This window comes from Dipodomys spectabilis, unplaced genomic scaffold (assembly GCF_019054845.1).
Source record: "Dipodomys spectabilis isolate Male_0828 unplaced genomic scaffold, ASM1905484v1 ptg000169l, whole genome shotgun sequence".
NCBI lineage: Eukaryota > Metazoa > Chordata > Mammalia > Rodentia > Heteromyidae > Dipodomys > Dipodomys spectabilis.
In genome coordinates this window covers 2,824,422-2,847,011 of record NW_024870846.1, presented here as the reverse complement: position 1 = coordinate 2,847,011, position 22,590 = coordinate 2,824,422, and positions in this window count along the sequence as shown.

The following is a 22,590-nucleotide window of genomic DNA, read 5'->3' as shown; positions in this document are numbered from 1 at the left end:
GGGGCCTGAACTCTGGGCCTGGGCGCTGTCCCTCAGCTCTTCAGCTCAAGGCTAGCGCTCTACCACTTGAGCCACAGTGCCACTTCCGGCTTTTTTTTCTGCTTATGTGGTGCTGAGGAATCGAACCCAGGGCTTCATGCATGCAAGGCAAGCACTGTACCACTGAGCCACCTTCCCAGCCCATGAGTACATTTCTTATCAAGCATTGTTGCCTCCTCCTTTGTTTCGCCTTCCCACCCCTTCCCATCTTTCCCCCTCCTCCTTCTCCCCTCCCCCCCAAAGTTGTAAAGTTCGCTTTTCGCCCTAAGGTCTTGTACATCTCATTGTTGCAATGGGTCCACCTGTATCCCTATTTAAACAATTTGTTTTTTTCCCTTCCCCTCCACAAATTACACCAATATCAAATACAATGAAAACAGGGCTTATACCGTGGGGGAGGAACATACAAAGCAACAAAAAAATCATCTTATAAATATGATAGAAACAATTGCATGAAAGGAAAAAAAAACATTTGAGTCCTTATCTTGGAGTTTATTTCGCCTAACATCAACTTATCTGACTGTTTCTGCTTGACTCAGACATAATAACTATTGCAAATAAGGGAAACCATGGGACCTATGTTTCTTTGGACCTGGCTTACTTCACTTAATATAATTTTTCCAAGTCTTTACATTTCCTAACAAATGGGGCAATGTCATTCTTTCTGATGGAGGCATAGAATTCCATTGTGTATATATACCACATTTTCTTTATTCATTCATCTACTGAGGGGCATCTGGGTTGGTATCGTATCTTAGCTATAGTAAATAATGCTGCAATAAACATAGTTGTGCTGGTAGCTTTAATGTGGTCTTGTTTGTGATCATTTGGGTAAATGAAGGGACTATTTTGTTTTTTAAATGGCTATCATAGTTGGAATTCTTTTTAACTAGAGCTCATATGTTCTGGCTTTCTGCAGTTTGCTCTAGTACGTATTTTGTATATAAAGTTATGTGTTACACAATTAAATCATTAAGCTTTGCCAGGGAGAAGACACACACTTACCACTTAATCCTCACAGGTCACTCACACCAGGCCTTACTTCATGGACCACAACTTGGGGCTCAAAGCTGAGGTGGCACGGTCACGTGACTGGAGGAGCTTCTTGGATTGGTGCACAGTGGCCTTCCGTTGAGAAGGTTGACACCGGACGTCAGTGCCAGGGTGGTTAGCGTGGAAATGCTGAGAGTGAAACCCTCCATGTGTCTGAAGTCCAACCAAGTCAGAGAAAGGAATTGTTACTGTTGAAGGGAATTTTTGAGTGACCCAACTCCTGTTGTGGTGGACCGAGTCAGAAATGGAGCCTTTCCAAGGAATGAAAATCATTTCTAAGACATTGATACAATAGTTATTCATGCATTTCTTGGAGCCCAGAAGGTTTGCAAGAATTTTATTTTTATATTAATAATCTATGACCTTAGGAAAAATAGGCTAACAGAAAAGAAATTAAAATGACTGAACATGATGTTTCATTCCATAAGAATGTAACAAAGTAATGTATATTTTAAGGGACACTTTATTTAAAACATATAGGCGTATACAAACAGCTTCATGATACTGAACTTCCTTTATATTCTACATGTTACTTACACAGGAGCTGTGTTCTACTCAAGCATAGACTTTTACTGTAACTATTTCTAATTATACAGGTTACAGTACAGTCTGGATGAACCTATAATGTTTAGTCAATTTCATATTGCTGGCCTAATTAAACTGTCTCTAATTTTTGCTTTGGAATGAATATCACCATCCATTTAATATACATTGTTCTTCACATGTAAAATTACTTTTTCAATTTTTTTTCCTTACTAGGAATCCACACTTCCTTCCTGGCTATTTCTTTATTGTTGGAAAGTGGAAATCATTCCATCTGAAGTCTCTGCGACATTGGCTTCCTGTCTACCTGGGATGTGGGGATGCTCTTTACCAGAAATCATAGTAGGGCCTTCCTCTAGAAACATAAGGATGCTTCATACTGATTCCCAGAGTGGCTACACTGCTTTACATTCTTGTTCCCCACAATCTCACCAGCATTCTGGCCTGAGAAAATGGAAATTTTGTTGGTTTGATTGAATTTCCTTTATGGCTAGGATGTTGAGCTTTTTCTGCATGTATTATTGGCAATTTGCACTTTGTTCTTCTCCTGAAACTTATCTGTACAGTTCACTTGCACATTTATTAATTGGTATTGTTGATTCTTGAAACATGAGGTTGACCTCCTATTTGTCAACACACGGACAATTGGAAGTTTTAAATGCTTTACTTCATTGAGAAAAGATAGAACAAAAACAGTATTTCAAGAGTTGAAAGTAGAAATACTGATTCAGCTGAGAGAGGAATTTTACTGGAATAGAATTTAGAAAGAAAATAATTGCAAAGAGAAAGATTACTATATTACCAAGACACCTACAGCACAATCAACATGAAGATGACAATTCTGTGCGAATGGAAAGTAAAGAACTCTTCATCTCTCAGAATTCTAAGAGATGGTGGTTTCATCTGTTTTGCAGAGTTGCATTATCAGAGAGAGTCGACCAGTATCCAGCCAAATGTCAGAGCCCTAACTAATGTTAAGACCATACATGACTTCTGGTTTTTATCTTGAGGGTGTTTTCCATTTTTATTCCTATTTAAATTCATTTTCTTTAAATTTTATTTCATTTTTCTAAAAAGGCTTATCTTTCAGAAGCTGAGCCAGAAGTCAAGAAATCGAGATTTCATTTCCTGATCTACTAGAACAGTTTTCTTATTGTCACTTAAACTGCCTGTGCCTTTTCCCTTCACCTCTTAAATTAAGGTGCTAAGAACATTTTTGTTAGATATGCATTGCAGAGAAACATTGTTCTTCTGAGTAAGGCAGTGTATATAATCTGCTGCGAACTATTTGGAATTCACCCCAATTTTTTTTACACTATGATGGATTTTGACAGGAATATTGAGGAACAGTATGCACGTTATTAACAAAAGTATGTTTTTCATATATATATATATATATATATATATATATATCATATCAACTTCATTCCCAAGGAAACTTGATTTTACTGTGCCAACAATAGATTTTTCACTTAAAAAAAAGGAGCTTAGAAGAATGTATATAATCAAGTAGAACAAAAAGAGAAGTTCTGTAGACATCTCTAACCTTTTGTCATGTAGGGACAAATTCTACCTTTGTGTGTGTGTGTGTGTATGTGTGTGTGTGTGTGTGTGTGTGTGTGTGTGTACACTTCTCCATTTATTTAGAAGCTGGAAAATAAACCTTTTTTGGAAGGTGGACTGAGTCAGTTTTCATTCTCCACATCCTTCCTTGCTATTTGACACTGTCAACCTCCTTGATTCTTTTTATAAATGTGCTCCATATTTTCAACATGGTGCTCAGCTTTTCTTTGTGTCAACACACCTATTTCTTGGAGGTATTAGGCATTTTCCCTCTTTGGTTTAGCTTCCCAAGTCCTTGCTTGGAATTCCCTATTGAATTTCATCTCATTATGTTTACCCTCTCATTTGATACTATGGTTAGGTTTTATGACTGACTTCGTATCCCCAAGTTCCTCAAATACCCATGCAGAATGACTGAGTCTGGAGTTTCCTTGAGCTACTCCTCAGATAAATGGCAACACTGACAGTCTACAAAGGGTTGGCAAGATGGACGTTCTTCCAGCGCCATGGTCACCTCCAGGTGTGAGGTTTCTTTAATGGAGTTTTCAATTTACTTTATGCTTTTTTGTTTCATTGTGATCTTGAAATCTGGACATGAGTAAAAGCAGAGATTCCTATTACAGCAGCACTGCAAGACACTGCGCTAATCACTGAACCCTAACATGGCCTTGTGCTCTCACCCTCATTACTTTTTTCCACATTTGTGGTTTGGCATTTAATTACTTTGAAAAGGTTAGTACAAGGAAAGGGATGATTTTACAGGTAGACAGAGACGTGCCTTGGAGAGATTCAAAGCACAAAGAATTAGAAAGACAGGCGAGCCTCAAATGGCTAGAAAGGGGAAGTCTATCAGTAGGTAAGGGGCCCTGGACTTGTGCCTGGACAAATGTAAAAAAAGTATCCAGAGGAAGACTGTACAAAGGCACCTGGGTAAAATTACAATCACTAATCAAGTCGAAAACAAATACAACTAGACAAGAATTCCACAAGTAGAACTGGAGAGTTTGTGCGGATTGGTCTTGGAAATACAAGTGTAGCCTCAATTTGGAATTTGGATCTTACCTCTTAGGGCATTAGCCGTCCTGTGGGCCTGGTAATGATACCCTAGGTGGCACTGTTCATATTTTCTTTCCCCAGGGTTGATTAGAGTATGGAACTAGATCCCAAAAGCCAGGAAAGTAGGGGAAAATGACTACTAAATCTAATCTTGAAATTGTTTTTCCCCAAATTTAAATACAGGTGTAAAGAATAAAGAAGACCCATTGAGCAGGTCCAAACTGGCAAAACTGTTCTTGACCTAAAAAACAGAACCAAACCACCTCTTATTCAGGGATAGTGAAAGGTATAAGTTTTCAAATCTGACACTTAAAGACTCAGGCTCTACCTTTGCAATGCTCTGTGGCAAGACCTTTAGCCTGATTATTCCTTCTCTTCTTCAACTGAGGAAGGATAATTATCTGTACATTACAGTATTGATATGTGTGTTATTAGATAGTTATAGATTGAGTGTGAAAACACTACTAAGCATTCACCATATAATCTGCGTGTTATATCAATCCACCACCTGCTAGTCTTTCTTGGGTGTCTCATATGTATTTCATTCATAGCGTAGAATGCACTAACCAATGATGAGATTAATTCCAGTTGACCTAGTAGTTAAATCCCATTATTCTTTCATCCATTTGCCCCTCTGGTGCATTTCTAGTTTCTGTGAATGTGATAATGGTGCATTTGAGGAAACCAAATCAATCTGTGCCCCATAAAATTTCTGAATCTGCACAGCTGAAAAGCATAATTCTCCTCAGAAGGGCAGCAGAAAACTGTTAAGGTGAGACTCTTAAATAGCAAAGATAATAATGGGCATATTATTCCTCACTTTTTCAGTTTAGAATCTCATCTTCTTCTTATTATCTTATTATGAAAAACTCTTCAGAGGTCTTAGTTGTCATTCTCTTTGAAGGGCCTTTTAAATTTAGCCACCCCAAAAACCCACAGTAAGAAGGAGGAGGGTCCGTTCCACGGTTTTGATTGTGATTCTATCACAGACACTCTGTTGGGCAATCTGCAATCTACTCTCGGGTCATTAACTTCCCTGACAGCTGCAGAAGAGACCTCAGGAACACTTCAGCTGCCAGGCACTTTGCCTTCATCAAAGCTATGGCTGTTTCTTTATTGCAGTGCATTTGTAGAGTTCTAAAGCGATGAGTCTTTGTGAGCCCAAATCACTACTGGACAGTAACTTAGGTACTCGGGAGGAAGAAAGATCATGTGATTATTTTCCTCTCTGGCCTGAATTTCAGATACTTGAATTGCTGAAATATTCCTTTTGAGTGTCTCAAATTATTGATAGCAATATGTCAACCAAAAATAAAAAATAAAAAATACGTATTATGTGGAAATGGATTGCACTATTCATTATCGGAAGGCTTTCTTCTTCTTGCCATCTGTCATGTAGAAGGCATCTGACATTTCTCAGTGAACGTCACTGGTACACAGCAAGGCAACAATTGACCTGCACACACTGACAGTCATTTCCATGCCACCAGTCAGCTATGGCTGCAAAATAAGTCATTAGGAAACGCAATAAACTAGTAACTTCTTTTGAACTAGTAAATCTTAACTGCATTTGAACATTCTTGCTGGTAGCATAGATGATGTCAGATTGACTTGCAATGCTAATCAGCTGTCTCTGTAGATATTCAAGATTATACAGTGTACATACGTATATACACAAACACAGCTATGCGGCTTCATTTCTCTTTCTTTGTCCTATATTCCTTCCAATTTTTTCCCATACTATCTTCAGGACTTCTAGCTCCGTTCATGTTTCAGCCCAGTTATATTTTTTATATATCTGAATGCCTAGTTTCCAAAAGCTTTATATATTTCGGCTTTGTAAAATGTTTACATTTTTTGTCTAGATCTATTGCCATCTCTATTGACAAAATTGCCTGTGAACCGTTATTGACTTATGCAATTATTTTATTTAGAGCAGTGAAGTTTTGTTTGGTTATTGTTACTTTTGGCGGGTTTTTGTGGTACTGGGGAATAGACTCAGACCTAGATAAATGCTCTACCTCTTTCTCCACACTTTTCGCCCTTCTTGCCTTTCTTATGCTGTCCAAAGAGTCTGGACAACCATCTCATCCCACATAACTGGGATGAGAAGCATGAATCATGCTTCTGTGGATTAAAATGGGGCCTTGACTTTATACCCAGGCTGGATTGGAACCATCTTGCTCCCGATGTCTATCTACCTCTTGACTTGCAAGAATTGCCTGTGTGATCAATTACACTGGCCGTGGCTGAATTTCTGAAAAAAAGAAGGCTTGGCTGATTAACTGTGATGGACAGTCGCTCCTACCTCAATCCCGGTGAATGCCCTTTGATCCTGGCAGTGATATTTTTTGTCACAATGTGGTAATGGTGACTAGAAACTAAGACATTAGCATTGACAAAACTTCCTGTAAGATGTTCACATGGTTTGGTTTCTACACATCAATAACAGAGCCCATGGAAAGAGTGAAGACTGAGGGAGCTACTATACAAGGCCTCAAGGATTTTCCAAACATAAACTCCCACATTAGGTAGCTGTATCCTCACCCTCAGTTAAAATTGTGAAGTCATCCCTCTCAGAAGACCTGGAGCTTTCCGCAGCCATCTATAGGCTGGTGCAGTGAACCTCTGAAGTTACAATGTTGCTGTTTCCATCTCCGGATCTCAGGAGTCTGCTACCAGTTGTTCTAGGAAAAATCTCAAAAGTTGTGAAAAGTTTTTCTTTCCGCAATGAGGGGAGAAGAAACTGTGTGTAGTTCTTAATGTTTTATCAGAAACCTGATCCCGCCAGTATACATTTCCTAGGAGCTGTTTCCCATTTTTGTGTTTTGCTTTTCTCAATGGGTGACACAGTGCCCAGATTTCTAGTGTTGCAATAGGTTTATTTTACTTCATTTCAAGGGTAAACTCACATTTACAAAAAAATACTTTTTAATTCTCCATTTACAATGGTTATTGTTCAAAATCCTACAGATAAGAGAGAAAGCCGGGTGCCAGTGGCTCACACCTGTAATCCTCGTTACTCAGGAGGCTGAGATCTGAGGATCACGACTCGTTAGCCAAAGTAGAGAATCACTTTGAGCGTCTATTTAAGCTCAGAAATTTGTTACAGTACTAAAGACTTTGAGACCATTTGTTAAGCCAGGATAAACAGCAAATACACACAGAAATAATTTGAAAAAATGTCAATAAATATATTTCAGCCCCACTACTCTACAATCTATTTTCTTTTGTATTAAACAGCTTGAAGAGGGGAAAAAGTTGCTATTATTATTTTAACCCAAGTGACTTGACTGCAAAATAGGCAGAGGGGTTTCAATATTTTTTTTTAAATGAAAGGTTGGCAAAACACACCTAAAACACAGGAAATACTGCTAGATATTTTTCTTTCATTTTAGACCAGGCTTTTTAGAAAAGCAAAGAAACATTATTTGCAAGACTAGAAGCTAATTGTTAGTCTGTAGCATATTTTCAATGTTCATCAATGCTTGGTGAAACTTGGATAAAACACAGTTGGTAGAAAAAGATAAGGATGATTCAAATAAAGCCGCCTCATTGCAGAGATTTTTCAAGCATGGGTGTGCATGTGTGTGAAAACACATGGAATGTTTTCACCCCCTTGGTTCACTTCATTTAGTGCCAAAGCCCTAGGCTAGCTTTTCCTGTGTCTTTGTTAAGGCCACAGGCTCAGCATGGTATGATGCATGTCACCATACACACGTTTCTGAACGAGAGTCACAATGTCCTTCTTTCCATTGCTCACACTCACTGCATCCCTAAGGCCCAAAAGATGTCTTATTCTAACTGATCCTTTTTGCATTTCTCCTTTAAAAAGTCATCTTTAAGGAGTTGTACACAGTGTTGGCATTGAACAAAGCAGTTCATGAACACAGTGCATCTTGAGCAATGTCCCCTCTTTCAGTGTTCTCATCCTTCCCTCCCCCACCACCCTTTGCTTCACTCGTCTTCACCATGACTTCATGGTGAGGGAGAATGATAAGATAATAAACGGCAAAATGAAAAACAAGAAGGCAATGCGAGTATAGTTAATCAGAGTACATCTCCTATAAACCCCCATAACTATTTCACCACAACAAGAAACACTACTTAAGAGTAGAAGCTTATTTTATCTAGTGTTCTAGAAAATTAGATCCCTTTATGTGTCCAGAAAGTTTCTCAGCTGAAGACATTGACGAAGAATGGTGCTAGTAACAGCTGAATAGCAGGCTTGTCCCAGCTACATGTGATACATGGCGCCATATCTAAAACAGCGTGTTTAAATCTGCATCTCAGAATCCACTAAAAACATGAGAGCTAGGAAGAAAGATGGGGTGATAGTGTGTCACAGCGATGTTGCTGCAGTGATCGCTCAACAGCTACTTCCCCCATTTCTGAAGAGCTGTGATGAAAAGAGGCATCATGCTTTAAATATATATCTGTAGTTATTGTGGAGATGTGTGGACTGGTTACAGTTACAGTCAGGTCATCAGTACATTTCTTTTTAACAATGTCACCCCTCCCTCCCTCTATCCCAGTTTCTCCTCCTGTCCCTCCCCTACACAGTACGTTTCTCATAGTTTCTAGTGAGTACCACTGCTGTGTTTGTGAACCCTTTGTCTCACCTTATCTGAACTCCACATTCTCCTCCCAAAGACAAATAAGCTAAAAAAATGACAAAAGGAAAAGACAATAAAGGAGCAACAATAACAACAAATCTCTTGTTTCCATTTCTAAAGTTCATTTCAAAAAATATTATTTTATCTGACAATATGTACATAGCTATTGAACTGTTATGCTCTACTATGCATTTCTACCTCTGGTCTCACTGTATGAATGTCTAGAGACTTGTATAGTTAATGTCCCTGTGTGTGTGTGTGTGTGCATGTGTGTGTGTGTGTGTGTGTGTGTGTGTATGTGTGTGTGTGTGTGTGTGTGTATTACCATCCAATGCATTTACTTGAAGATTATAAGTACATTCTACTGACCACAAGTGATGGAAATCATGCAACCTATGTTTCTTTGGATCTGGCTTATTTCACTTAAGGAAATGGAAAGACTTGGTGAAAAATTATACCCTTTACTTGAAATTTACAAAGAAAAACAAATGATGCATGAATTTTCAAATTAAGAAAGCACAGAAGAAATGTAAAATTAAATAATTGAATTAGCCATCCCTGGCAGGGAACTCCTGTGACAGGAAGTCTGACAGGAGCAGATGCAGGACTCAACTTCAGTCCAGGATCTCAGCTGGAAAGGGTCCAAGAGGAGACGGGTTGTCAGAAGTTTTGTTTTCTGACAGAGTCTTTGATTTGACATGAAACAATGTCCAGAATGATTATAATAAAAGATTTCACAGCATACCAGTGGCCCCACATGTAACTTGTTTGCAAGCCCCATGACCTATTAGAAAGGAAGAAAAGTTATTATCAGTGTTTAAATTGGATAACAGAGACCAAGTATTCCAGTACCAATGTAAAGTATGCACTTATTTGAATTAATGTCAGTTCAAATTTGTTATTTTTAAAAAAGGTGTCTGTACTAGTTCTGCTTGAAGAACCTTCTGGAAATTTTACTATTATAGGAACACTATTTTGAACTCAGCCAATGGATCCCATATGCTCTGGAGAATTACCATTAGCATATGTCGATGTCTGGAAATTATTGTTGATATGCCTACATTTCTCGCAATAAGTTCCAAAATAATTCTGTGCCTGGAATATCCTCATATATATCCTGATTGGCTGGTTTATTAAGGTCTAAATAAAGTATAATAGATGAATGAATAAACTCCTTCCAAATCTTCTGTAAATTTGTGCTTAATTTAACACAGCAAACCGGGTCAACTTTAAGACAAAACTAGATGGACTAGAAATTTGTAATATTAAGTCTTTCCAATCAAGCATACCATCTTTCTCTATCTCATATTCGTAACTCTCCTGAGAGTCTTATTTATAATTATCTACCTTACTTTGCTTAGATAACCAGAAGCAATATTTTATATTCTATCATGTGTGCTTATTTGTATTAGTTTTTATTTCTGATGAGGTTTTCTAGCAGTTTCTCAATTGGACATATGTCATCTATTAGATTTTCTAGTAGATCTATCTTATCTGATATAAAGATGTTTACTGGAAGAAATGCTTATCTCAGAATTCTAGTTTTGCAGAAGTCAGTGAGTCTTTCCTAATTTGAAAATTTTGTAGATTAGTATTTTATGATGGAGAAATTTAAGTATGTGGTTATGTTTTTCATCTGCTGATGTCAATCTAGCAGCCTTTCTTTATCATTACATTTCATTTTTTAAATAAAATTGAAGAACAAAAAACACCTTGCTATACAAGAAATTATCCAGTGTTATGAGAAGTATTATAGAACTCATGGTTAAGAGCATTCATTTGTGCACTGTACTTGTATATTTTTGCAGTGTTGAACACACTTACTTTTTCCACTAAACTTATGCCATTTCTTCTCTGTCTCAGTCAGTTTAGATGATCAATAAATATTTGTTGAATAACCCTCAGTCACAATTTTCTCCACTTTACAGATCATAAGAAATTCAGTGAGTTTCATTAATTTGCTCAATTTCTCACAGTGGTAATAGACAAATAAAGACAGAACTCCAGCCAATCTTGTCATTTCTGGCATCCAAACTCAATAATTTTTCTCTTCTAGTTCCACATAATTCTTGAGTCAGATTCTTTGTTCCTATCTCCACTTGCCAAACAAAATATCTTAGGATTTCACCACCGGGAGCAAGGTTTGAAGGAATGCTTGCTTTGGCTGGATTCATGATGACACTATTTGGGCTTCGAATGAACCAATAATCTCTCCAGGAGGTTTGATACTATTCTACATAGTTTCTGATCAGTTCTTCTCATCTCACCTTACTGCTTTATCAACGCATCAAAAACTTTTTTATGGGGTACCTACAATGTGTATAATTCTCTCTGTGTGATTACCAGACTTTCTGCAGTTTTGAAATGTGGTCTCTGTGTCACCTATTAATACTACAAAAAGAAAAAAAGCCTAGGCTTCATGGTGACTTTTTGTCCATGTAACTCCCTTGCTTTGATCGTCACCACCTTCTCCCATGATAAACTCTCTTATAACCCTCTCTGCCTTTTGTCTGTTTCTCTTTCCCAATTATACTTTTATTCCCTTTTTTCTTAATTCTGGATTGCACATGTAAAAGCAAAGTTACACTTCTTTCTGCGTCTGGCTTATGAAATGTGACCTCGAACAGTTTAGGAAAAGGAAGATCTAACATTTATGTCCACCCTGCCTTCATGCTTAGGAACTAACGAGGCATTTTGCTAGCAAACAGAGGCAACAAGCTCCAGGTGGCCAAGAAGGAGAATTGAGAACAGCCACTGACTCCAAAACATAATGGTTCTGCCTCAATTTGACTGAACTTGAGATGTGAGAACTCAGCATCTCTTCTAGTCAAGAACTTACTTTATGAAGGGAACGAATTCTTTTCCTTCTCTTCTGAAATGTGAATTGTTTTAAAAAGCCTCCTGTGTGTAGAAATGCCTTCCTCTGGGACTGGAAACCTGCCTTGTGAACTTTCACACAAGGAAGATAGCTCCCATCTCCCATCTCGCCAGTGTGAAGTCACAGTGACAACCTAACCACTGTGAAATCTCTGCAAACCCTGGGACCCTTGGTTCAAGCCCTCCTCCTCATGTGCTGCTCTGCTCTTCCACACTTTCGCTTCTTCTCCTTTAAGGACTGTAGATTAGATTAGGTTGGCACTGTCAGTCTAGGATAATTCCCACAGCTCAATTTGAAAACTTGATTCCACTTAAAACTCTACCTGTCATGTCTGGGGCATAGGTCAAGTGGCACTGCATCTGCCGACCAAGTACACAGCCCTGAGTCTAAGCCTGAGTGCCACAAAATAAAAGAATAAACGTAAAAGAAAACTCCACTTCTCTCTGCTATATCATATAGTCACAAGCTAGCAGTTAAGATGTGGATAGATAAGGAAATCAATTCTCTGCCTCGCTCAAACATTCACGGTGGAGTTATTTCCTCTTTAGTTTCAGTCATTCCATTTTACTACAAAATCAAAACTTGGTAGCATATATTTGCACACCTTAATAGTGTCAACATTTTGCTGATTAATGATGTTCAGGTTTCAAGGAGAAACATGTATTTCTCCAGAGTGTGGAAATTTGTGAATTTGTGTATGTTTCACCTTCTATTTACATGCTTTGCATTTCAACAAATCCATTGGTCACAGGTCATGTTTAAAGCACAATACTCTGACTAGAATCAAAGCAGAAATAATCTGCTTGTTGAAATGATAGTCCAGTGAAAAGAAAAAAAATACAAAGGAGCACAAATAAATATACTTTAAACATCTGAAAGTATTTGAGTACATAAAAATAAAATGAATTCAGCCTCAGTGCTGGCAGCGTATGGCTATAATCTTAGCTACTCAGGAAGCTGAGATCTGAGGACCAAGGTTCAGAGCCAGCCCAGGTACACGGACCCATGAGACTCACCTCCTTTTTAAACAGCAAAAAGCCAGAAGTTGAAGGGTGGTTCAAGTGGAAGCGTTCCATCCACAGCAAAAATCTAAGTTAGAGCTCAAATTGTAGAATCCAAACTTGAGTACAACCACAAAGTATATTCACAACATTAGAGTGTTTTGCCCTATAATTGTGGGAAATATACTATCTGACCTCGCTATTGTTCTCTAGACTAGAAGGATATATTACATATGAATTTCATTTTGATTATTAAGAAAAATAATATTGAGTTCTAGACTTCTTTTTTGGGGTGGGGGTCTGGACACGGGGCCTGAAATCTGAGCCTGGGTGCTGTCCTTCAGCTCTTCAGCTCAAGGCTAGCGCTCTACTACTTGAGCCACAGCCCCACTTCCGGCTTTTTTCTTTTTGCTTATGTGGTGCTGAGGAATCGAACCCAGGGCATCATGCATGCAAGGCAAGCGCTCTACCACTGAGCCACCTTCCCAGCCCCAGACTTCTTCTTAAACTCAATTTAGACAATATATCAAAGTGAATCAGTTAATTCTCTAAAGTTAACAAGTAGTCTTTAAGATAACCCAGAAGTTCAGTGTTTAGCATTGTGAAGTGGATCAAGTTTGCTGATTAAGACATGATATTTAACATTATTTTTTCATATTAAAGGACATGGCAAATTAGTGAAAGTATAATAAATTCACATCCAGACACACACACACACACACACACACACACACACACACACATTGGCATATTAGAGTTCGTTTCCAACCCCTGATGACAATTACTCTTGCTTAGAAAGTTTATTACAGGTTAAAGCAGAACTGTGCAACAATATATAACCATAATAAAGGCCATAAAACAACATATAACATTATATAACAATAATAAAGGCCATTTTAGCCTCACCACAGTTTCCTCAACGTTTTGCCTTAGTCATGTGTCATCTATTCTCTCATATTGTTTTCAAGGTTTGCTGGAAATCAAGATGAGAGATTTAGGAAAGCAACAGCGACTCTTGTATTATCCTAGCTTTGTTTTGACTTCAAATGCAGAGGTGAAGGTGAATTGGTGCCTTGACTTTACGGTGTCTATAGAGACAAAGTCCCTGCTCCTCCCGAAGTCAGCCTGGATGTAGATTCCTGGTGTGTGCTAGGCATAACAACTCCCTAAGCTCTGATGCAATGTTGACTTTGAAAAAGCCACCGAAATTCACTTCTATCGTACCAATTTTTAAAAGTAGAGTCTTAAAGCAGTTGCTGATACCCTTTTACTTTTTTTGGTTATAACTAGAATGTCTGATGTATGAAATTGCACCTATGATACTATTATAATCATGTCATTATCAGCAGTTACAACTATAAAATGTTTCACGTACAGTATTTGAGAATTTTTTCCTTGCAAATACTGAATAGGAAATTGCACCAAGTTTCTTCTGCTTGCCAAGAACGCCTTCCAAGTACAGCTCTCTGAAAATGATTTCTCTGATTCATCCTTCATTAAAAGTCATATGCCATGAGCTTATGTACATTTTTATCTGCTAATGAGACTTCTTTTTCTCCTAGGAATATATAATTTTTATCTAGAATTTTTTATATTATGCTTATCCCAACAGAGAAACCCTATTTCTGGATATATTAGAGGTCAGTGGGAAAAAATATTTAATATTACATAAAGACACTAATGCTTCCTGCTACCTAAGAAAACCTGAGCCTCAAGTTCAAGCCCCAGAACCTGCAAAAAAATAAAAAAAATAAAAAGAAAGCCTGAGCTGAAAGAAGAACTCCCTTTTCATCGTGTTCAGTTAGTCAAGGATACTTCACCCAATTTTCAGCAAAAAGTAGACAAAAATATTCACATTCATGGTAAGAAAATGTAAGCCCTAAACAAATTTTAGCTTTCTGGAAAGTTTTGATAGCATTTATCAAAATGAACAAACTGTTAGAGGATAAAAGTGCAGCTACATATAATATTTGATAGTTTCAAAACTTTTTAAAGCATTTTGCAAAAAACCCTTATATAACCTGTAATCCCAGTTACACAGAAGATTCAATGCCAGCCAAGGCAGGAAAGTCCATGAGACTTTTGTCTCCAGTTAGCCACCAGAAAACTGGAAGTGGCGCTGTGGCTGAAGTGGTAGAGTGCTAACCTTGAGCTGAAGAGCTCAAGGGACAGTGCCCAGGCCCAGAGTTCAAGCCCATTGACCAAGAAAAAATAAAAAATAAAAACCCAAAGATGACAATGTAATGAGCAAAGATACAGAGTAGAAAATATTAGAGAAGCAATTATTAAAAACAAGTAATAAATTTATGACTCTGTAAAAACAATGTGACCTAAGCTTTTAGAGAATGAAAGTGGTTGCAACGTTAAATATTAAAAGTTGCAATTTAGCAAACAGTTGATGAATACAACATGTCTTCGTCAATGTTACAACATTATCACTCATTCGGTCTCTACTCACTCTTCTCTCAGTCTTCTTAATTATATGGGATGAGGAGAAGAGTGCTCCCTTTAATTCACAGATCTCCAGTAATACATCTGTATACACTTGCATTCCATACAATGTATTTACTTACAGGCAATATTTTTAAAACAGTATTTTAAAAACCTTAAAATTCTGGCTTAGTGCAATAATGGACTATATACTTAAACATTCTCATATATTTTTGTTGTATGCCAACTATGAATATGGGTGGACCATGGAGGAAAGCTGAGTACATAATGATAGAATGTGTGTGTATGAGACAGAGAGAGAGAGAGAGAGAAGGAAGGAAGGAAGGAAGGAAGAAAGAAAGAAAGAAAGAAAGAAAGAAAGAAAGAAAGAAAGAAAGAAAGAAAGAAAGAAAGAAAGAAAGAAAGAAAGAAAGAATATGTTGGAAAGAAATCCTTATGTTTTAGCAATCCAAGTATCTGAGAGTACTGGCTGGCCTACAAATTGAGCTATAGCCAACAACCACAGAATCATCTTGGAAAAGTATTTTTCTTGTGTCTGGAATTCTTAAAATTCAAAGATATGCATGTATTAAACATACTTGCATTGTGGTATAAATTTATTAAAATGAAAATGAAGTTAGATAATGTGATGTGCATCACCTCTATAACAATAAAGTAAATTAATTTTAAAAATCTCAAATAAAAATAATGCAAATCCTTATTGATCAAAATGCATTCAACTAGCCAGCACTGTTGGCTCACACCTGTAATCCTAGCTACTCAGGAGGCTTAAATCTGAATATCACAGTTCAAAGCCAGCCTGGGCAAGAAAAGTCCATGAGGCTCTTATCTCCAATTAACTACCAGAAAACAGGAAGTGGAGGTGTAGCTCAAGTCAAGTGGTAACACATCAGCCTTGAGCAAAACAAAACAAAACAAAAAGCCTTGGGACAGAGCCCAAAACCCCAAAACTTAAAAAAAATACATTCTACTTATAAAGTGACATGTTGATTGTGACCCCTTTGTACAATTACTTAAATAAAAATAGAATTAAGGGATAAAAATATAAATTAAATGAAATAGGGAAATCATTAGTGCCTGGACACTGCAATTCTTCAATTATTTCAAAAGAAGGAAAATAAATATTGGGAAATTATGTCATTATACATGTCATTATAAATTCATGGCCAAATCTATAGTATATGCAGTTTTGTCTTAAACATTTCTTTTACCAATCTTCCAAGTTTCTAATGGAGTTGATGAACATACAGAACCTTTGCTTTGTACTAGAAATGTAGTCATTTATGACTTTGGAGATCCCAAGCAGTTTTCTTTCCAGTAAATCACTAGGAAATACAATCTTCCATAAAGATGAGCAAGCGCATTTACTTCAGGATGACGAACAATAATAAGTAAAGTGAATCTATGCTCTGTTCCCGACATTGAATAAATAAGACAGGGTTGTAAAATATTGTATTGCTGACAATTGTGGATTTTCCACTCTACCTGTTTCCATAAGACACTTTAATATAGTAATGCAAAGAAAAACTTCCTATTTCAACTTCTACTGGAGGTCCAAATATTTCCACAGAGAACAAGCAGCAATCCCAGATATCAAACGTATATGCAGACAGCTAGCTGCACATTGGTACATCATAAAATCCTTGCAGAGGAAAGAATTTCTGTAAATGCTACCTGGGTTGCAAGCTCTGCACAAAGCATTCATATGTAACAATGCATCTCTCTTTCATTGTATTTCTGGTGATTCATTACTTTAACAATCTGTCATTAGATTCCACCTAACCCCCACCCACTGATGTAGCTTTTTGAACTATCAAAAAGACTATTAAAACTTCTCTGGAGTCTGAGATCTAAGGATCAAGGTTTGAAGCCAGCCTGGGCAGAAAAGTTCATGAGAGGGGCTGGGAAGATGGCTCAGTGGTAGAGTGCTTGCCTTGAATGCATGAGGTCCTGGGTTCAATTCCTCCTCATCACATAAGCAGTAAAAGCCGGAAGTGGAGCTGTGGCTCAAGTGGTAGAGCACTAGCTTTGAGCTGAAGAGCTGAAGGACAGAGCCCAGGCCCAGAGTTCAAGCCCCACAACCAACAAAAAAAGGGAAAAAAAAGAAAAGAAAAGTTCATGAGACTCTCAACTCTAATGAACTAAGAAAAACTCAGAAATAGCACCATGAGACAAGTGGTAGTGTGCTAACCTTGAGCATAAAGAAGCTTAGGCACAGCACCCAGGCTCTGAGTTCAAGCCCCAGAACCAGAAAGAAAGCAAATAATATATATATATATATATATATATATATATATAATTCTATTTAGGTGTGAATATTTCACTTGCTTGAACACTTCCACCTGAGAAGATGGCAGGTTGTAGAGCTTTAGATATTATGAGTATAAAGGCCTGAAGCAACCATCAAGAGCCGTCCAGAAAAGGTGCTGATAGGGGTTGGGTGATAGAAGGCATATATTAAAACCAGTGATCTCAGAGATCAGACATACCCAAACTGTTCACTCCAAGACTTGTGCACACTAGCAGTAAAACTTTTATTGTTTGAATATTAAAGGAGAGATCCATTTCTTGTGTGTTCATGAAGAAGATAAGTATTTTATTCTCTATCCTCCACTGTTCTCTTCCTTTTCTCCTTCCCTCTTTCCCTCTAAAAAGCCTACAAAATATCCCCTAAACAAATTATATCTAGAGTAAGAAATTATTAAGAGATACCTCATGTCCCTTGAGTATTATTACTCATCAAGCATCAAAGTAATCTGAGCATTGTTGAGTCTTCAGTCTGCACCAGAAACTTTAAAAAATCACTCAATTCAAATCACTTCAGAAGCTTAAATATCTATATAATACTATTTTATGAAACAAAATGCTTTCAGATAGATACACCAAGTATGAAAAAGCCTGTCACTGACTGCTTTTCCTTTCTTTCCTTGCTGGATTAAAAAAAATAAAATAAAAATAAGAAAAAAAACCCCAAGAAACACGTATTTTATGACTTTTCCAGAATTTAGAGTATTTCTTCCGTAACTGAGATCCTTGTTCAGTGGCATTTCCTCTCAGAAAAACCACAAACACATTTATGTCTTTTTCCTCTCACCAGTTTTCACAGAAAACAGTGCCAAACTAAAGGGAAGGTCGGAGGCAAGCTGGTTTTAGATTGCCATGAGCTAAATTTTGTAAATGTCTCCCAAACGCTTCTAAATTTTGTCATAAAGGACACTAACAATTAATTATTAATAACTCTGAGGAGAGGAGTGTAAAAATATATCCCTTCACACCAACTTCACTGTTCACTCACATAGCTCCCATGAGCACAAAGGCCTGTGAGTCCCGAACCACGCATTCCCAGGGGATGCCCCCATCTATCCGAGTCTGCCATCTGGGGACAGGATACAGGGTGCTACAGGATGTGGAGGGGCGGGTAAAGGGACTGCTCAAGCCCCTGCCGCATTGTACTGTCTCTTCTTTCAAGAGTATCTATTTCATCTGAAAGCTGTGTCATTAGGACAAGAATAGCCTGGCAACTTCTTCTCTGCACAAGTGCTCTATTCTGCTCTAAACAAGTGGCTGCCGTCTTCTTTTCCTTGTCTATTACTGTTTGTAGGGCTGATCTTGAGGCCTGCATAGATGCAATCCTATAGTCAAAACCATTCATATATTGCAGTCATGGTACTAATTTTCACATAGTTTTGTGGCTTGAACTAAAACACATGACTCATTTGACATCGTAAACATATACTGAAGTGAATTCTTATGCATTTCTCTGCAAATTTACCAAAGCTCAGTTCTTCATACTTTGGTCAGATACAACCAAGATTGGTTAGGCTTCTGGTGAGCACCTTCCCCTTGGGTGACGGCAAGGGAAAGGTGGGATCTCAACTCAACACTGGTTGTCCTGACTATATGTAACTTTCATAGTGCCATTTAATCTGAGGTGTTCAGAAATTAGCATCTATTCCTGCCACACCACAGTGTAACTCATACAGTTCTGCATGCACCAAGCAGGGGCTGAGACCACATGCCCAGGTCCTCCTTCTCCAAGTTTCAAGAAAGAAGCTTGATTTTCTGTGAAAACCCACTAACCATGGGGTCATAACGCAGAGGAGTATGTGGTTTCACACCTGACATCCAATAAACTTGAGACAAGTGAAAATTCAACCTTAGTTTCATAAATTTGTATTGACCAAGGAAACCATGAACTAAGGAGACTGGCTTAGGTCTAGAATGATAGTAAACTGCTCAAATTTCCATGAAGTGATGGTACTCAGAAGGACGGTCCATGAGGTAAATTGATGAATGTTTCAGTGTGTGGTTTAACTTTGTATGGCCAGGAAACTGAAATTTTGTTCTATGGATTTTGTTTTGTTCTTTCTCACACAAGTTATTCAATGGCGGCGTGAACATTTATAAGACAGTTGGGGTTTTTAATTCTAAGCGAATCATGGTGTGTTCCTTCAGCAGAAGAACAGAGCTTACTTCTATCAAGAAGTTTTAGAATGGTGCATATACACACAGGTCTAATTTAGAAAACATTTTCACATGTTGCACCATGCAAAGCAATTGCTGTTGGAATGAAAAAGAGAGGAAAGCATGCTATCTGATGCTTAGCCACTGGGAAGTAAGAAAAAAAAAACCTTGAGATAAATTATTTTATCAAAGGAACTCAACTGAAGAGTAAATGTAGATAGAAATGTGAAGCTATCCAGGGCCTGCTCCCATGAGTTCTCTAGGGCTGGCAAGGTCGGGAAGACGCAGCCTCAAAAACAAAGGCCAAGCAACAAAGAAAGGCCAAAAGTGGAATGTCCTTTATCTGCAGAAACTCAACATTTCCAACAGTAAAGAGAAGTACAATGTGTTCAATACTGCTTTAAGGTCACAGCTAATAATTAGTAGCATTGTTATTAATTATTTTGATTATTGCATTTGTAGCAATGTACAGTTACCTGCACACGAGCAGTTTGTAGAAGAACTGATGGAAAGAGTTACAGAAGCAGATTTTTAAAAGTATGTCAGCCCTCCTGGTTTTCCTACACTCAGCTTTAATAATTATCAGTTGCTTTTACCCTGATTATCCAAAGAAATAAGCCATCTTTAAGTTATGGAAGGAACAGGGGAAAATCAAAGAAGAGGATGAAATTGTATTAAGTGGAGATAGCCAAAATGTACAACAAAAATGAGCAATTTTTTAAAAGCCTTTTCTTATAAAGAGAAAAGGGGAAAAGCTAGAAAATTACATAGGCCAAGAGAGGACACTGATTTGTGCTTTACAAATAGTGAACTTGGTAGAGTGTCTTATGAAATGGACATGTGCATACAGAGAAGGAATTTTGATAATGTGGCAAAGATAAAGAGTTTCTAGAGCAGTGCCATTAAATAGATCAAAAAAGATGCATTATACAAATGAGAGGTTGCACTTAGAAGTAACATTTTTGGTTTAAACAGCAGTGGAGTGAGCAAAGTAAACTTACCAAGTGAAATAGGAAATACAATTGGGATCCAAAAGTCAAGATGAGATTAGCATCTTGACTATATGAGAAAAGAAAAGGCAAAAAAGAAGAGACAGCCACGATGAATAGGAGGGAATATACAGAACATTGCTAAGAGGTTCTAAGGCCAGCTTATCATCTGCATAAAATAAAATGCCTTATACAAACTACTTGTTTATTTAGCTAACACTTGAATTCCAGATGGAACAGAGCAGACTCAGCAAAGGGTGCTTTTTTGCTACATTTTTCTTGGCACAATTAGCAATGGTTGATAGTCTTTGCCCCAGCGTGGGGGCGGGAGGGTGGAATGAACTGAAGAAACAAATAGATCTCTAGCCAAGAAGCAGAGACATCAGATAGGGCCAAGATTGCTTTTTTTTTCTATAACAACTTGCCTGTGTTCAAATGGTTCTTATTCAAGAGGGGGAAAAGACTGACTGCCAGGTTTGGAAAAGGGAATTCTGATACTCTGTTGATAAGAAAGTACATTCCTATAGCCCCCATCAGGGGGAGAGGGATGCTTCCTAACCAGTTAGAAACACGAGGACCAGCAATCCCAGAACAGGCTGAAGAGATAAATTAAGTGATATCTGCATATCACACCTGTGTCTATATTCAGTAAGGATATTGATCTATATTTTCTTTATTCATTGCATTTTTTGAAATGAGTAGAATGCTAGCTTCATAAATTGAGTTTGAATGTGTCTGTCCTGTTTATATTTCAGGGAAAATTTGGAGAAGTTTGGTGCCATTCCATTAAAATACTGGTCGGACTCAGCATTGATTCCATTGGATCCTAGACTTTCCTTCATCGGAAGACTAGTACAGCTTCAATCTCATTGCTTCTTGTATTTCTATTTAATGTAGACCTAAGTTATATCTCAAACAGCCAAACAGTACATGTTTTTGCTTATTTGGTGGATTTAGATATAGATGATGATGATGGTGATGACGATGACTCTAATGATGAAGTTGAAAGTGGTAGTGATGGATTTCTAAGGATGACAAGAGTAATGACAGTGGGTCATGTATGTAGAAGAGACTGTCTCTAGAAAGGAGGAGGTAGATAAGAGAGGGAAAGAAAGGGAAGCAGAAGAATGAAGATGAAAAAAGGATGCTGTATAGATCACGACAGCAGAGTTATTTGAGAAAAGAGTGAGAAAGAATGGGGGAGAGCAATGGGAATATGGTGGATGGACTGAATTGGGTCAAAGCACGCTGTGTGCATAAGTGGAATATCAAAATGGAAATCCCCTGGATTGCACATTTCTCTGGTTCAGAGAATGAGATGGTGGGGCGGTGGGAGAGCTGCATGCCTATGCTTGTAGCTGTACTACCCATAAGAGCTAAGGTATGGACCAACCCTATGAACACAGGGATGGATAAAGTGTTGTCGGTGTGCATTCCCATACTAGTGACATACTATTGACCCGTGGGAATGAATGATAGCCAATCACTTGTAGCAAAATGGATGGAAGTGCAGGACATTATGTTATATAAATCAAACAGAGAAAGGCACTTCTGGGTTATGTCTGGGTTGTGTTGTATCTGAAAATTCTATTTAAATATATAACAGTGATTATTAGACTGTGAGAGAAGGGGAGGAGAAGTAAAATAATGAACAGCGGTTAATCAAAACCAAAACCAAAACAAACCAGGTACTCAAACAAACAACTCTAAGTTCTGATGTCTTCCAGCAGAGTGGTGTATCTGTAGTTCATAACAACCTGCTTTATTTTATAAATAATGCAAGGCAGGAGCTCAAAGTCTCCAAACACAAAGTAATGACAAAGAGATGAAATCATTAATTACCTTATCCTAATCCAATCACTACATACTATGTATGCATGTGTGTTGAAACATTGCTTTGTTCCTCAAAAATATGTATAATTATGCAATATTAATCA